The sequence below is a fragment of the Amblyraja radiata genome, chromosome 17 (assembly GCF_010909765.2).
Source record: "Amblyraja radiata isolate CabotCenter1 chromosome 17, sAmbRad1.1.pri, whole genome shotgun sequence".
Taxonomy (NCBI): domain Eukaryota; kingdom Metazoa; phylum Chordata; class Chondrichthyes; order Rajiformes; family Rajidae; genus Amblyraja; species Amblyraja radiata.
In genome coordinates, this window is record NC_045972.1 from 721,515 (window position 1) to 739,251 (window position 17,737).

A 17,737-nucleotide genomic window follows, 5' to 3' on the forward strand; every position below is an offset into this window, starting at 1 on the left:
TAACTATCCAATTTATTTTTAAATGATAAAAACAAACCTGCCTCCACCACCTTCACTGGAAGCGCATTCCACACCGCCACCACTCTCTGAGTAAAGAAGTTCCCCCTCATGTTACCCCTAAACTTCTGTCCCTTAATTCTCAAGTCATGTCCCCTTGTTTGAATCTTCCCTACTCTCAGTGGGAAAAGCTTATCCACGTCAACTCTGTCTATCCCTCTCATCATTTTAAAGACCTCTATCAAGTCCCCCCTTAACCTTCTGCGCTCCAAAGAATAAAGCCCTAACTTGTTCAACCTTTCTCTGTAACTTAGTTGCTGAAACCCAGGCAACATTCTAGTAAATCTCCTCTGTACTCTCTCTATTTTGTTGACATCCTTCCTATAATTAGGCGACCAAAATTGTACACCATACTCCAGAATTAGCCTCACCAATGCCTTGTACAATTTTAACATTACATCCCAACTTCTTTACTCAATGCTCTGATTTATAAAGGCCAGCACACCAAAAGCTTTCTTTACCACTCTATCTACATGAGATTCCACTTTCAGGGAACTGTGCAGAGTTATTCCCAGATTCCTCTGTTCACCTGCATTCTTCAATTCCCTAGCATTTACCATGTACGTCCTATTTCGATTTGTCCTGCCAAGATGTAGCACCTCACACTTATCAGCATTAAACTCCATCTGCCATCTTTCAGCCCACTCTTCCAACTGGCATAAATCTCTCTGTAGACTTTGAAAATCTACTTCATTATCCACAACCCCACCTATCTTAGTATCATCTGCATACTTACTAATCCAATTTACAACACCATCATCCAGATCATTGATGTACATGACAAACAACAGTGGACCCAACACAGATCCCTGTGGCACCCCACTAGTCACTAGCCTCCAACCTGACAAACAACCATCCACCATTACTCTTTGGCATCTCCCATTCAGCCACTGTTGAATCCATCTTGCTGCTCCACCATTAATACCCAACAATTGAACCTTTTTAACCAACCTTCCATGAGGAACCTTGTCAAATGCCTTACTGAAGTCCATATATACAATATCCACTGCTTTACCCTCATCAATTTCCCGAGTATCCTCTTCAGAAAATTCAAGAAGATTAGTCAAACATGACTTTCCAGGCACAAATCCATGTTGACTGTTCCTAATCAGTCCCTGTTTATCCAGATGCTTATATATATTATCTCTAAGTATCCTTTCCATTAATTTGCCCACCACTGACGTCAAACTAACAGGTCTATAATTGTTAGGTTTACTCTTAGAATCCTTTTTAAACAATGGAACAACATGCGCAGTACGCCAATCCTCCGGCACTATTCCCGTTTCTAATGACATTTGAAATATTTCTGTCATAGCCCCTGCTATTTCTACACTAACTTCCCTCAATGTCCTAGGGAATATCCTGTCCGGACCTGGAGACTTATCCACTTTTATATTTCTCAAAAGTGTCAGTACTTCCTCTTCTTTGAATCTCATAGCTTCCATAGCTACTCTACTTGTTTCCCTTACCTCACATAATTCAATATCCTTCTCCTTGGTGAATACTGAAGAAAATAAATTGTTCAATATCTCCCCCATCTCTTTTGGCTCTGCAGATAGCTGTCCACTCTGACTCTCTAATGGACCAATGTTATCCCTCGTTATCCTTTTGCTATTAATATAGCTGTAGAAACCTTTTGGATTTACTTTCACCTTACCTGCCAAAGCAACCTCATATCTTCTTTTAGCTTTTCTAATTTATTTCTTAAGATTCTTTTTACATTCTTTATAGATACATAGATACATAGAAAATAGGTGCAGGAGTAGGCCATTCGGCCCTTCGAGCCTGCATCGCCATTCAATATGATCATGGCTGATCATCCAACTCAGTATCCCGTACCTGCCTTCTCTCCATACCCCCTGATCCCTTTAGCCACAAGGGCCACATCTAACTCCCTCTTAAATATAGCCAATGAACTGGCCTCAACTACCCTCTGTGGCAGAGAGTTCCAGAGATTCACCACTCTCTGTGTGAAAAAGTTTCTTCTCATCTCGGTCCTAAAGGATTTCCCCCTTATCCTTAAGCTGTGACCCCTTGTCCTGGACTTCCCCAACATCAGGAACAATCTTCCTGCATCTAGCCTGTCCAACCCCATAAGAATTTTGTACGTTTCTATAAGATCCCCTCTCAATCTCCTAAATTCTAGCGAGTATAAGCCAAGTCTATCCAGTCTCCTTTATACTCCTCAAGCACCTCATTTACCCCATGCTGCCTATAATTATTGTAGATCTCTCTCTTTTTCCGAACCAAGTGTCCAATTTCCCTTGAAAACCATGGCTCTTTCCAATTTTTACTATTTCCTTTCAACCGAACAGGGACATGAAGATTCTGTACTCTTAAAATTTCACCTTTAAATGTCCTCCATTTCTCTTCTACATCCTTCCCATAAAACAAAATGTCCCAATTTACTCCTTTTAAATCCTTTCGCATCTCCTCAAAGCTAGTCTTTCTCCAATCAAAAATCTCAACCCTAGGTCCAGTTCTGACCCTCTCCATAATTATATTGAAACTAATGGTATTGTGATCACTGGTCCCGAACTGTTCCCCAACGCATACCTCTGCCACCTGACCCATCTCATTTCCTAACAGGAGGTCCAGCCCCTTCTCTAGTAGGTACTTCGATGTATTGCTGCAAAAAACTATCCTGCACACATTTTACAAACTCCAACCCATCCAGCCCATTTACAGAATGTGTTTCCCAGTCTATGTGTGGAAAATTGAAATCTCCCATAATCACTACCTTGTGCTTACTACTAATATCTGCAATCTCCTTACATATTTGCTCTTCCAATTCTCGCTCCCCATTTGGCGGCCTATAATACACCCCTATAAGTGTTGCTACCCCTTTCCCATTTCTCAGTTCCACCCAAATAGCCTCCCTAGACGAGCCCTCTAATCTATCCTGCCAAAGCACTGCTGTAATATCTTCCCTGATAAGCAATGCAACACCTCCACCTCTTGCCTCTCCAATTCTATCAAACCTGAAGCAACGAAATCCTGGAATATTTAGTTTCCAATCACAGCTCTCCTGCAACCATGTTTCACTGATCGCCACAACATCATACTTCCAGATGTCAATCCAGGCTCTAAGTTCATCCACCTTTCTTACAATGCTCCTAGCATTAAAATATACACATTTAAGAAACCCACCCTCTCTTATTCTCTGTTTATTGTCTTTTCTTCTCTCTCCCCTACATTTTGGGTCAGAGTGCTACCATTCTCTGCCTCCTGCCTCACACACTGACTGCTAGCTTTCCCAATTTGATTCCCTCCCCCCAACCATACTAGTTTAAAGTCTCCCCAGTAGCCTTTGCAAATCTCCCCGCCAGGATATTGGTCCCCCTCGAGTTCACTTGCAACCCGTCCTTTCTGTACAGGTCGCACCTTCCCCAAAAGAGGTCCCAATGATCCAGAAACTTGAATCCATACCCACTGCACCAGTCCCTCATCCACGCATTTATTCTCCACCTCGCTCCATTCCTACTCTCACTGTCGCATGGCACAGGCAGTAATCCTGAGATTGTTACCTTTGCAGTCCTTCTCCTTAACTCTCTACCTAACTCCCTAAATTCTTCTTTCAGGACCTCTTCTCTTGTTTTACCTGCACTGCATTTACATACACGCCGATGTGAAGCACTCCCAGCTCTCGAGCTGTATTTCTGCTCAGCAGAGCTTCTCCCTTCTCCTCTATCACCACAAATCCTGCTTCAGTTTTTCTATCTCCGACTTCTACTTTAGCCGTGAAATATCCAATGGTCTGCAATTGTTGAGTTGCGGTGTATGGATTTAACTTCCTACTACACCTCCTTGACGTGCACTTGATTTTCTGCTGTTTCAAGCATTCCTAAAGTGACCTGTCAATTACGTTGCTGTTGCTACCAGAATCTACAATCACTGGCACTGTAACACCTCCGATGGTCACTGCAACTTTCTCGTGATGGCTCTCATTCAATGCAAACTGATCATTCCTTTTAACAGCATGCTCACCAGCTTCATGCTCACCAGCTTCATGCTCACCAGCTTCATGCTTACCAACATGCTCACCACCAATATCCTGCACCTATTTTCTATGTCTCTATGTTCATCACTCTCTTCATCACTTCCGAAATCATCTTCTACATGACGGACATGACCCTTATTTTTCTGCCAAGGTCTGTCTATCTTTTCATGGACTTCCCTTTCTTGCTGTAATCACTTGTCTTGTCCCTGAGCTTACTTTTACATTTCTTTGCAAAATGATCTTTCTCTCCACATTTCCTACATGTTCTACCTTTTGCTGGACAACATGCATCGTTCCCTATGTGACCCTTGTTGCCATACCTGTAACACTCGATCTCACAATTGGGCATACTTCTTGGTCTACTGTAGGACAGATGGTTAACTTGCCCAGTCTTGGAATCTTTCAATTTCATGCTGCTGCAATCGAAAAGCATTATTAAGGTTTAACTCACCTCCTTTTTCTTGCAATATAAATCTAATAAACCGGGATGACCACCCAAGTCCTAAAGTTCTGAGGTATTTGTTTGCACCATATGATTCAGGAATATTACCCTGATTTACAATGCAAGACGATAGACAAATAAAGAATGGAGGAATTACATTTTGTAGTTGGAATATACGGGGTGCCAACGAACCAATTAAGAGGGGTAAAATTTTTGCCCAACTAAAATCGTTGAAAAGCGACATAATGTTTTTGCAGGAGACACACATGAAACAACAAACACAAATAAGATTAAAGGCGAATTGGATAGGCCAAACATACTACTCCTCATTTACTTCTAAATCTAGGGGTACAGCTATTCTTATTAGGAAAGGTATTCCTTTTAAATTAAAGAATACCATATCAGATAAAGAGGGAAGATATATTATAGTTTCGGGTGAAATTTATGCAACCCCACTAACTTTGATAAATATTTATGCTCCGAATTTTGATAACCCCCACTTTTTTGATAAAATTATTGACATAATATCAGAGTTTAATTACCAAAATGTGATAATAGGGGGGGACTTTAACTGTGTTTTAGATTCATATCTAGATAAATCAGCAAAACAAAAGAAGAGTAATTTAAAATCTAAAACTAGCGAACTTCTAAATACATATATAAAAAATACGAATATAATAGATGTATGGAGATCTGCTAATCCAGTTGGAAGGGAATACTCGTTTTACTCTTCGGTGCATAAAACTTATTCAAGAATTGATTATTTTTTAGTGGATATGAAATTAATGCCATATACAAACAACCCAACATACCACATTAGTAGTATCTCAGATCCCTCCCCGTTGACATTTTCAGTAAAATTTGAGGGAATGCCGGGCAAAAATTTTTTTTGGAGGTTTAATACACATATTTTAAATGACGTGCAAGGCTATCAATATTTAAAACAACAAATGGAACTTTTTTTCGATACAAATGATATACCAGGTACTTTGCCTTCTTTATTATGGGAAACTTTTAAGGCATTTATGAGAGGAATTATAATTTCATAACAAAGTTTTCAAAATAAAAAGAATAAGACAGAACAATTGTTGTTAGAACAAGAAATCAGACAGTTAGAGATGGATAATGCCAAAGATTCCACGACAGATAAACACAATAAGATAATATTACTGAAATTTAAACTTAATCGAATTTTATCGGCAAGGGTAATAAGACTATTCCAAATGACAAAACAGGAACATTTTGAGTTTGGTGACAAACCACATAAGCTTTTAGCTCGCCAATTGAAAAAACAAGAAAAGGAAAATACTATAACCAAAATTAAATCAGAGAAAGGAGAATTACTAATACTACCTAAAGATATTAATAATAGATTTGCCCAATTTTATCAAAACTTATATACATCTAAAATTAAAAGAGAAGATAGTAAAATAAAAAAAATTCTAGATAATTGTAATCTTCCAATACTGGACCTTTTGGAACAAGAGGAATTAGGAGCTCAAATTACAATCAAAGAAATAGGTGAAACAATAAAATCGCTGAAAAATGGTAAGACACCGGGACCAGATGGTTTTAATAATGAATTTTATAAAAAATTTCAGGAGATAACAACCCCTTATTTATTTAATTTATACTCCCATGCTTTTAAAGAAAACAAACTACCTGAAACACTAACAGAATCAACTATTACACTTATTCCAAAAAAAGATAAAGATTTAGAAGATCCGGGCTCGTACAGAGCTATATCACTTTTAAATACAGATCAGAAAATTTTAGCAAAGATTTTATCAAGAAGATTAAGCAAATATATTAGTAAATTGATAAACCCTGATCAAACGGGGTTTATACCTAAAAGATACTCATTTAATAATCTGAGACGTCTGTTTAATATAATGTACTCGCATAAAGTAGAGGAAGAAGATATATCAATTATTTCTTTGGATGCAGAGAAAGCATTTGATCAGGTAGAGTGGCAATACTTATATAAAGTACTACAAAAATTTAATATGGGAGAGAATTTTATAAGATGGGTAAAATTATTATATGATAAACCGATGGCAAGAATTTTAACTAATAACATGTTATCTCAAAAATTTCAACTATCAAGGGGTAATAGGCAGGGATGTGCACTATCACCCCTGCTATTTGCCCTTATGATAGAACCCCTGGCTGAAAGTATAAGAATTCATCCGAATATTCAGGGCTATAATACCAGAGACTCAAAGAATAAAATCTCATTATATGCAGACGATATACTTTTATATATTACAAAGTCACAAACGAGCATACCAAATTTATTAAACTTAATAGAGGAATTTGGGTCTTTTTCTGGATATAGAATAAACTGGAATAAAAGTGAAATCATGACATTAAAACCTCAAGAACCTACACACTTACTGAAGTTCCCCTTTAAAATCGCAACAGAAAAATTTAAATATTTGGGTATTCAGATTACTAGAAAATATAAAGCATTATTCAATGCTAATTTCATGCCTTTATTAAATAAACTTAATACGTTGATTAAATTTTGGAAAACACTTCCCTTATCATTATTAGGTAGAATAAATGCAATAAAAATGATCTTCCTACCACAATTACTATACCTATTTCAATCTATACCGGTATATATACCAAAATACTTTTTTTTTAAATTAGACTCTAATATTACTAATTATATTTGGGACTATAGATCACATAGAATCACAAAAAAACACTTATGTAAACCAAAAGAGGTCGGGGGACTTTCACTTCCGAATTTTATGTATTATTACTGGGCAGTGCATATTAAGAATATGATTTATTGGTTGGATAGTGCTACCCAACAGACAGAATGGATAAAAATGGAGAAGGAGGATTGCCATCCTAGTAATATAGGAACGATCCTCTTCTCCCCAAAAAAACTGAATAACACAATATATAAGAAGAACCCAATTATATATGGTACAATAAGAATTTGGAAACAAATAAAATTATCTTTAAAATTAAGAAATCTATCACTGTTAATGCCAATAGCGAATAACCCTTTATTTAAACCATCTCTTATTGATAAGACATATAACCAATGGGAAAGTCTCGGAATTAGAAGGATCGGGGATATGTATGAAATGGGAAACTTACTATCATTCCAACAATTACAATTAAAATTTAAATTGAAAAACAACCAATATTTTAAATATCTTCAGATTTGCGATTTCGTGAAAAAATATATACAAGGATATCAAAAAGTAACTCCTGACTTATTGGAAGAGGCAATGAATATTGAAGCTGACTCACAAAAATTAATATCATATTTATATAATAGTATTCTAAATATAGACCTACCATCGACAGAGGTACTTAGAGAAGAGTGGGAACGGGAACTAATGATAAAAATTACGAAGGTTAAATGGGAAAAATACCTGATATATATTCACAAATGTTCAATTAATGTAAGACATAATTTAATTCAATTTAAAATTGTACATAGATTATATTACTCAAAAACAAGATTGAACAAATTTTATCCAAATATATCCGCCACTTGTGATAAATGTCTAGCCCAAAAGGCAACTATAACACACTCCTTAGTCTCCTGCATAAAACTTTATAGATTTTGGAATGATATTTTTGAAATATTTACAAAATTATTCAAGACAAGAATGGAACCTAATACTGAAATGATTATATTTGGCGTAATGGAAGATGGGAATAAATTGAACACATCTCAAAATCTATTCCTTAACTATGGTTTAATAATAGCAAAAAAAATAATTCTTAAATTTTGGAAGGGTACATCAATACCAACGCTTAAAATGTGGATTGCAAGTATGTTGGACACCGCTCATCTTGAGGAAATGCGATTCCTCCTAATGGATAAATCAGACCAATTCATAACGAGTTGGTCTCCATTCGTCGTTTTTTTGGAATCATATGGTGCAACACAATTGTAAAAAATAACTGTTTCAGGACTGGACGAGGGTTGGTCAAGACTATAAATAATGATCTCCTCTTTTTTTCTTTTCTTCTCTCTATTCTCTCTCTCAACTTTTTTCATTTACTCGTTTTCTTTTTTCACACACTATATATTTCACATCTTTCTATCCTTTACTATCTAACTTCTTTTTCTTATTCTAATCTTTTTTCAGTGTAACAAAAAAAAAAAAGAAGTTGTACATAAAATGTATTATGAAAATATATATTAGGCACTTTGGTGCCATATGACTGTACTTACTTCTAATAAAATAAAATATTAAAAAAAAAAAAAACTCACCTCCTTTTTCTAGCAGCCTTCTCTTGAGCTTGTCTGACCTGCAATGCTGGACAACCTGATCCAATTTCTGGTTTTCCACAATATTAGCTACATATTTGCATCCAACAGACACCTGTCTGAGTCTCGTCACAAACTGAGCAACACTCACCCTCTTCCTGCATTGTTTTACGGAATAAATGGCGTTGAAATTTAGCATTTGGCACCACCACATAATGACTGTTCAAAGCATCAACGGCTTTCATATAGTCCTCCTTCATTCCGGTATCAGGGAGTGTTTTAAAAATTTCTCAAACTGCTGGCCCCACGGTGAAGAGAAGCAACGCTCTCCGCTGCACCTGCACCCACTGATTCCTGGGATGTCAGGACTGTCTTATGAAGAAAGACTGGATAGACTTGGTTTATACTCTCTAGAATTTAGGAGATTGAGAGGGGATCTTATAGAAACTTATAAAATTCTTAAGGGGTTGGACAGGCTAGATGCAGGAAGATTGCTCCCGATGTTGGGGAAGTCCAGGACAAAGGGTCACAGCTTAAGGATAAGGGGGAAATCCTTTAAAACCGAGATGAGAAGAACTTTTTTCACACAGAGAGTGGTGAATCTCTGGAACTCTGCCACAGAGGGTAGTCGAGGCCAGTTCATTGGCTATATTTAAGAGGGAGTTAGATGTGGCCCTTGTGGCTAAGGGGATCAGAGGGTATGGAGAGAAGGCAGGTACGGGATACTGAGTTGGATGATCAGCCATGATCATATTGAATGGCGGTGCAGGCTCGAAGGGCCGAATGGCCTACTCCTGCACCTAATTTCTATGTTTCTGCCCCAGCATATTCTCACCATGAAAGAGCCCTCGACTATTGGCGTAAGCTTCAAATTCCTCCAGCCAAGCATTCCACTTCATGCTGACGGTCCTTGCATCACCCGTCGGATCGAAGTGTGCAACTCCACGCAGTGCTAAGAAATCAGCTCCAGCAACCGCCATTTTAAAAGAAAGATTTTTTACCAGCTCGAAGCCACGGATTCAGAATCCAAAATATCCAAATATCCGAAATATCCTCGTCGCCAATGTCACATCCTGGCCGCAGATGTGAAGTAATAATGATATTGACACATTATTAAGAAGTATATGGAGTGTGAGTGGTTGTTGCCCCTGAACCAATATCTGAAGGGGTTGTTCCTCAAGTTCTGGTTGCATTTTAGTCGCATGATTCTAGTGTTTGGACACAAGGCAGGGGGGGGGGGGGGAAATCCCTGTTGGTTTGCTCCTGGGCCTGGCCAAGATGGCCATTCGCGGGTCCAGGCAGCGGGCAGTCGATGGTCATGCTAGAGTCGGCTGCCTGCCCCTCTTCTGGACCTATGTCCATGCTCGCGTGTCCCTGGAGAGGGAACACGCTGTGTCCACGGGGACTCTGGAGGCCTTCTGTGGGCGCTGGTCACCGTGTGGGATTGAGCATTGTAAATAATGACCGTATCATTGTATTATAATGATTATTTGATGTATTGTAACCTCTGAATGTGTTTTTGATGTGTATTATGCGTTTGTGCTGAATAAAGTCTTTGAAAAAGAAAAAAACAAGAGGGAGAGAAAGAGGGGGGAGAGAAAGGGAGTGAGAGGAGAGAGAGAGAGGGGGAGGGTGGGAGAGAGAGAGGGGGAGGAGAGAGAGGGGAGCGAGAGAAGGAGATATTTTCATAATCATAATCATAATAGTACTTGGTGTGTGGGATCCATGCCACAAGAAGGGTCCCGACCCAAAACACCATCTATCCACCCCCTTGTACAGATGCTGCCTGACCCGTCGAGTTGCTGCTGCTGCCCCATCTTTCACTCAGGACTACAATATGCTCGGTTGCAGAATATATGCTCACAATAGACTGATTTAGTTTAGTTTAGTTTGGAGATACAAGCCCTTCGGCCCACCCAGTCCGTGCCGGCCAGCAACTAACAGTATCCTGGGGACAAAATACAATTTTTACCGAAGCCAATTGGCCTGTAAACCCGCACATCTTTGGAGTGTGGGAGTACATCGGAGCTCCTGGAGAAAACCCACGCAGGTCACGGAGAGAACATGCAAACTCCGTACAGACAGCACCCGTGGTCAGGATGGAACCCGAGTCTCTGGCGCTGTGAGGCAGCAACTCTACCGCTGCACAATCTTGCCGACCCTCAATTAAATAAAAATGTATATACAAAATGAAGTGACAAATAATAAAACATCTCCAATTTTAAGACAGAATTGTTGCCATTACTCAGCAGGTCAGTCTACAAGATTCAGAATGTATTTATAGCAAACTTAAAGACATGGACAGGTACATGGATAGGACAGGTTTGGAGGGATATGGGCCAAACACAGGCAGGTGGGATTAGTGCAGACGGGGCATGTTGACTGGTGTAGGCAAGTTGGGCCAAAGGGCCTGTTTCCACGCAGTATCTCTAAACTAAACGTGTGTATGATCGGGCGATTGGTGATTGGCATGGACTCGGTGGGCCGAAGGGCCTGTTTCCACGCTGCGTGATTCTTATGACTCATCACATTCTGCCCCAACCAGGAATTAATTGAATGCTTTGTTGATGGAATTGACTTTGCAGGTTCACCGTGTGACTGCATTTACATTCTTTACACTTCACACTGCGACCGTCAGAGGTTAAATGTCATCCTTGGGGCATTTATTCTGTCGTTGCGCAGTGATCAGACTTCAGGAGACGGAGAGATTTAATCTGCCCCAGGGCACTTGTACGGAGCTGTGGTATTCATCGGCTCATTAATTATAAAGGTGCTAATGTACTTCACCTGCTTACACAGATAGGTGGAGGGGCAGGTCTTGTGGTGGAAGCAGTAACTGCAGGAGGACCTCAGTTGAGTTCAGCTTGGATTAGTTTAGTTTTTAGTCTTTAGTTGAGTTTATAGCCTTTAGTTTTGTATAGTTTTTTGTTTTAGGTGACGTTTCAGAGTGCTGGAGTAACTCAGCGAGTCAGGCAGCATCTGTGGAGAACATGGATAGGTGACGTTTCAGAGTGCTGGAGTAACTCAGCGAGTCAGGCAGCATCTGTGGAGAACATGGATAGGTGACGTTTCACAGAGTGCTGGAGTAACTCAGCGAGTCAGGCAGCATCTGTGGAGAACATGGATAGGTGACGTTTCACTGAGTGCTGGAGTAACTCAGCGGGTCAGGCAGCATCTGTGGAGAACATGGATAGGTGACGTTTCACAGAGTGCTGGAGTAACTCAGCGAGTCAGGCAGCATCTGTGGAGAACATGGATAGGTGACGTTTCACAGAGTGCTGCAGTAAAGGGCCTGCCCACTTGGCCGTCATTTGCACCTCATTTAGGCGTCTTTTTTTCTCTTTTCTCTGGGACCGCAGCTATTTACAATGATTTGGATGAAGGGATTCAAAGTAACATTAGCAAATTTGCAGATGACACCAAGCTGGGTGGCAGTGTGAACTGTGAGGATGCTATGAGAATGCAGGGTGACTTGGACAGGTTGGGTGAGTGGGCAGATGCATGGCAGATGAAGTTTAATGTGGATAAATGTGAAGTTATCCACTTTGGTAGCAAAAACAGGAAGGCAGATTATTATCTAAATGGTGTCAAATTGGGAGAAGGGGAAGTGCAATGGGATCTGGGGGTCCTTGTTCATCAGTCAATGAAAGTAAGCATGCAGGAACAGCAGGCAGTGAAGAAAGCGAATGGCATGTTGGCCTTCATAACAAGAGGAGTTGAGTACAGGAGCAAAAAGAGGTCCTTCTGCAGTTGTATAGGGCCCTAGTGAGACCACACCTGGTGTATTGTGTGCAGTTTTGGTCCCCTAATTTGAGGAAGGACATTCTTGCTATTGAGGGAGTGCAACATAGGTTTACAAGGTTAATTCCTGGGATGGCAGGACTGTCATATGCTGAGAGAATGGAGCGGCTGGGCTTATATACTCTGGAGTTTAGAAGGATGAGAGGGTATCTTATTGAAAGATATAAAATTATTAAGGGTTTGGACACGCTAGAGTCAGGAAATATGTTCACGATTTTGGGAAAGTCCAGAACCAGAGGCCACGGTTTAAGAATAAGGGGTAAGCCATTTAGAACGGAGACGAGGAAACACTTTTTCACCCAGAGAGTTGTAAGTCTGTTGAATTCTCTGCCTCAGAGGGCGGTGGAGGCCAGTTCTCTGGATGCTTTCGAGAGAGAGCTAGATAGGGCTCTTAAAGATAGCAGAGTCAAGGGATATGGGGAGAAGGCAGGAATGGGGTACTGATTGGGGATGATCAGCCATGATCTGGCTCGAAGGGCCGAATGGTCTATTCCTACACTTATTGTCTACTGTGATGGACCAGGTAGTGTGTGGTGGGGAGGTCAGAGCTGGTGATGGACCTTCGATGGTGGGGGGGTCAGTACGTGATGGACCTTTGATGGTGGGGGGGGGGGGGGGTCAGTATGTGATGGACCAGGTAGTGTGTGTGGTGGGGAGGTCAGAGCCGGTGATGGAATGGGCAGGGTCCATCGCTCTGCAATCACCTTTGTTGCTGGGCATTCGAGTTACTGAACCAGGCCGTGATGCAAGAAGTCAGTATGATCCCGACTATATAGGAAGGAGCTGCAGATGCCGATTTATACCAAAGATAGACACAAAATGCCTGAATAACTCAGCGGGTCTCTGGAGAATAAGGGATACGTGACGTTTTGGAATAGGAATAGGTGGCAATTTAGCATCTGATATAAGCAAGACTTGCTCAACGCGTGTGGCTCTGTCGAGGGAAGTGCCCAGTGAGAAAATTGTGAGTCTTCAGCGAGGAGGCTGAGGGAGGATGCCACACATAGAAACATAGACATAGAAACGTAGAAATTAGGTGCAGGAGTAGGCCATTCGGCCCTTCGAGCCTGCACCGCCATTCAATATGATCATGGCTGATCATCCAACTCAGTATCCCGTACCTGCCTTCTCTCCATACCCTCTGATCCCCTTAGCCACAAGGGCCACATCTAACTCCCTCTTAAATATAGCCAATGAACTGGCCTCGACTACCCTCTGTGGCAGAGAGTTCCAGAGATTCACCACTCTCTGTGTGAAAAAAGTTCTTCTCATCTCGGTTTTAAAGGATTTCCCCCTTATCCTTAAGCTGTGACCCCTTGTCCTGGACTTCCCCAACATCGGGAGCAATCTTCCTGCATCTAGCCTGTCCAACCCCTTAAGAATTTTGTAAGTTTCTATAAGATCCCTTCTCAATCTCCTAAATTCTAGAGTATAAACCAAGTCTATCCAGTCTTTCTTCATAAGACAGTCCTGACATCCCAGGAATCAGTCTGGTGAACCTTCTCTGCACTCCCTCTATGGCAATAATGTCCTTCCTCAGATTTGGAGACCAAAACTGTACGCAATACTCCAGGTGTGGTCTCACCAAGACCCTGTACAACTGCAGTAGAACCTCCCTGCTTCTATACTCAAATCCTTTTGCTATGAAAGCTAACATACCATTCGCTTTCTTCACTGCCTGCTGCACCTGCATGCCTACTTTCAATGACTGGTGTACCATGACACCCAGGTCTCGCTGCATCTCCCCTTTTCCTAGTCGGCCACCATTTAGATAACACCAAACGCTGGAGAGGGAGAGACGAAAGAAGGAGATGTCAAGCAAGCTGATTCAGTGTGATGCTTGCAGTATGTGGGAGGTCAAGGACACTGCAGGTGCCTCTGGCTGCTACAAATGTGAGAAGTGCATCCAGGTAGAGCTCCTGAAGGACTGTTGGGGAACTGGAGAAACAAGTCGATGACCTCAGGTTCGTCCGAGAAACTGAGTTGTTCCTCGACAAGTCCTACAGTAAGATTGTTACATCGAAGGTACTGGAAGAGAGAAGGTGGGAGACAGTGAGAAAGGGAAGGAAACATGGAGGGGACGGGGGCCACAATTTTTTGGCGGCCACGCGCGCATGCGCACACTCACACACAAGCGCGAGGCTTCGGAGGTCAATCAGCGCTAAAAGCGAAGATTTTAAAGTCGGGATCACAAAACGTAGGGGGGGGGGGGGGATGTCCCCCACCTCTCAAAACATGGGGGGGATGTGTCCCCTCTGCCCCCCCCCTGGGTTTTCCGCCCCTGATGGAATGCAAAGGTCCCCGGGTGTTGTACCTCTTGTGAACAGGTTCACCCACTTAGAAGCTGTCGGGACAGAAGACGTTATTACACTGAGCGGCGGACTGGCTTGCGAAGCAAAAAGGGCTGTTGAGCCAAAACCAAAGAGACCAACGTCAGGCAACGCCATTGTAGTTGGAGACTCCATTGTGAGAGGTATGGACGGGTTTCTGCGGCAACAAACGGGATTTGAGGATGGTGTGCTGCCTTCCTGGTGCCAGGATCCAGGATGTCACGGACAGAGTGCAGAAAATCCTCAAGGGCGAAGGTAAACAGCCAGAAGTGGTAGTGCATGTCGGCACAAACGGTGCTGAAAAGCAGGACCTCCAGGGTGGTTATCTCCGGTTTGCTTCCAGTTCCTCGTGCTGGCGAGAGCAGGAACAGGGAAATACCGGACCTGAACGTGTGGCTGGGGAACTGGTGCAGGGGGCAGGGATTTAGATTCTTAGACCACTGGGATCTGTTTTGGAGTAAGGGGGAACTGTACAAAAGGGACGGATTGCAACTTAACAGGTGGGGGACCAGCATTCTGGCAGGCAGGTTTGCCACTGCTACACGGGTGGTTTTAAACTAAATAAGAGGGAGGGGGGTGTCAAATGGGATAGTCAAGGACGGAGTTAAAGGGAGAGAATAAAGGGATGGTTAATGATCCCAGAATTAACGGGAAAGGAAGCTCACAAAGGGATAGGAGAGTATGGCCAAGTGTAATAGGGATCGATGTGAAAGGTGAGATGCGTAAGGAATTAAAAGTATTGTATATGAATGCGTGAAGTATAAGAAGTAAAGTAGATGAGCTTGAGGCTCAGTTAAAGGTTGGTAGATATGACATTGTGGGGATTACTGAGACGTGGCTGCAGGAGGATCGGGCCTGGGAACTTAATATTCAGGGTTATACATCCTATAGAAAGGCAGGTGGGCAGAGGAGGGGGGGTAGCTCTGCTGGTGAGGGATGGAATTCAGTTCCTTGCGAGGGAAGACATAGGGACTGACGAGGTAGAGTCACTGTGGATTGAGTTGAGGAATTGTAAAGACAAGACACTAATTGGTGTTATGTACAGACCCCCAAATAGTAGCCCGGATGTACGGTGTAAGTTGCAGCAGGAGTTAAAACTGGCATGTAACAAAGGTAATGCCACTGTGGTGATGGAGGATTTCAATATGCAGGTAGACTGGGAAAATCAGGTTGATTCAGGACCCCAAGAAAGAGAGTTTGTAGAATGCCTCCGAGATGGATTCTTAGAGCAGCTTGTAATGGAGCCGACCAGAGAAAAGGCAATTCTGGATTTAGTATTGTCCAATGAACCAGATTTGATAAGAGAACTCGAGGTAAAGGAACCACTTGGTGTAAAGGAGGTAGTGATCATAATATGATTAGTTTTAATCTGCAATTTGACAAGGAGAAGGTTAAATCGGAAGTGTCAGTGATGCAGCAAATTTGACAGGCAAAACAAGAAATGAAGTCCATGGAATTTTATTATATGTGACATCTTTTGCCTGTGTGCTAATATCAGCTGTGTGGTACAAAATATTAGCTGGCATAGATATTTGCAACAAGGTCATCCACACTAGAGATGCCACATGGATGTTGAAGCATCAAACATAGAAACTCTCCTCACAGATCTGACAACACTTGGAAACAACTGGAAGTCCATGTGGAATGAAGCAAAATTGGTTGCGTCAAACCTAAAGATAGAAATAAAACTCTCCCTACGATGCGGTGGAGTTGGGCGCAAGAGGGCAAGGCCGCACGATGACAGCACACATGATGCTGACTTGGAGGAAATGAATGGCACAGATGATACGTCAGAAGAGGTGTGTTCAGAAAGTGTGTGTTTTACGTTTTGGTAGACAATGTTATAGCAGGATTAACTGTCCGCTTCAATGCTGTTAGACAGTTGGCAGAAAAACTTGCGGAAATATCTCACCATGTCAAAGTGATGTGGAGAGAAAAGCTTTATCTTTATCAGAGCAATATCCTGCTGACATTAACGGTAATGATTTTGCAAAAGGAATGCAACATTTACCCTCAGTACATAAAGCAAATATTGTAAATGCACAGATCTGTTGAACTTGTTGACAGAGTACAGACTTGGTGATCTCTTTCCAAATGTTTGTGTTAGCTTAAGAATACTATTCACAATTCCAGCAACAGTAGCTTCTGCAGAGAGGTCATTTGGCACACTCAAGCTGATTAAGAATTATTAAAGATCTACAATGTCTCAGGAATGTCTTGTGGATTTGGCCAGGCTAAGTATTGAATCAAACATTGCCAGAACAATACATTTTCATGCTGTGATTCAAATTTTTTTCCACAAAAAAAGGTCAGAAAAGCTCTTTATTTAAAGTAAATACTAAGCCTTGTTTTACTTTTTACTAATAATTATGTCTTCTGATTATCTGATCTGCATTGAAATATAAAAGGATGTTTCAATGTGAATTATTTCTCCTTATCTGTATTGCAGCATAAACAAAGATGTTCAAAATAAAAGTGCTTTCTTCTCTCTGATCCTTTTATTTATATTTATATTTATCATGGAGGGAGTATAGGGGCATAAGGTATCAAATGCAGAAAATCAACAGAGCACTCCATTCCACCCCTCTCTCATCTTCCATACCCTTTTGGCTCATTACATAAAACTGTAGTGAATCAAAACAGGATGACTAATGGAGAAGGCAAGGGGGCCCGAAAGAAACTTTGTACCCACTGATAAAATTCCTCTCAGAGGCCCTGGTAGCCAGCTTGGGGGAGTAAGGGGAATGGGAGAGAGCCAGCTTGGGGGAGTAAGGGGAATGGGAGGGACCCAGCTTGGGGGAGTAAGGGATGGGAGGAAGCCAGTTTGGGGGAATGAGGGCTGGGAGGTAGCCAGCTTGGGG

The 17,737-nt window shown here is 41.6% G+C and overlaps 1 long non-coding RNA gene across 1 annotated transcript; it reads right to left on the bottom strand.

The window, feature by feature from the left end:
- Positions 1-1,679: 1,679 nt before the first annotated feature.
- LOC116982393 lies at positions 1,680-17,664 on the bottom strand. Its single transcript, XR_004414450.1, has 3 exons — positions 16,921-17,664; positions 3,273-3,276; positions 1,680-1,690 (listed from the first exon to the last, which is right to left on the bottom strand). It is a non-coding gene; the product is annotated as an uncharacterized LOC116982393 (long non-coding RNA).
- Positions 17,665-17,737: the final 73 nt, after the last annotated feature.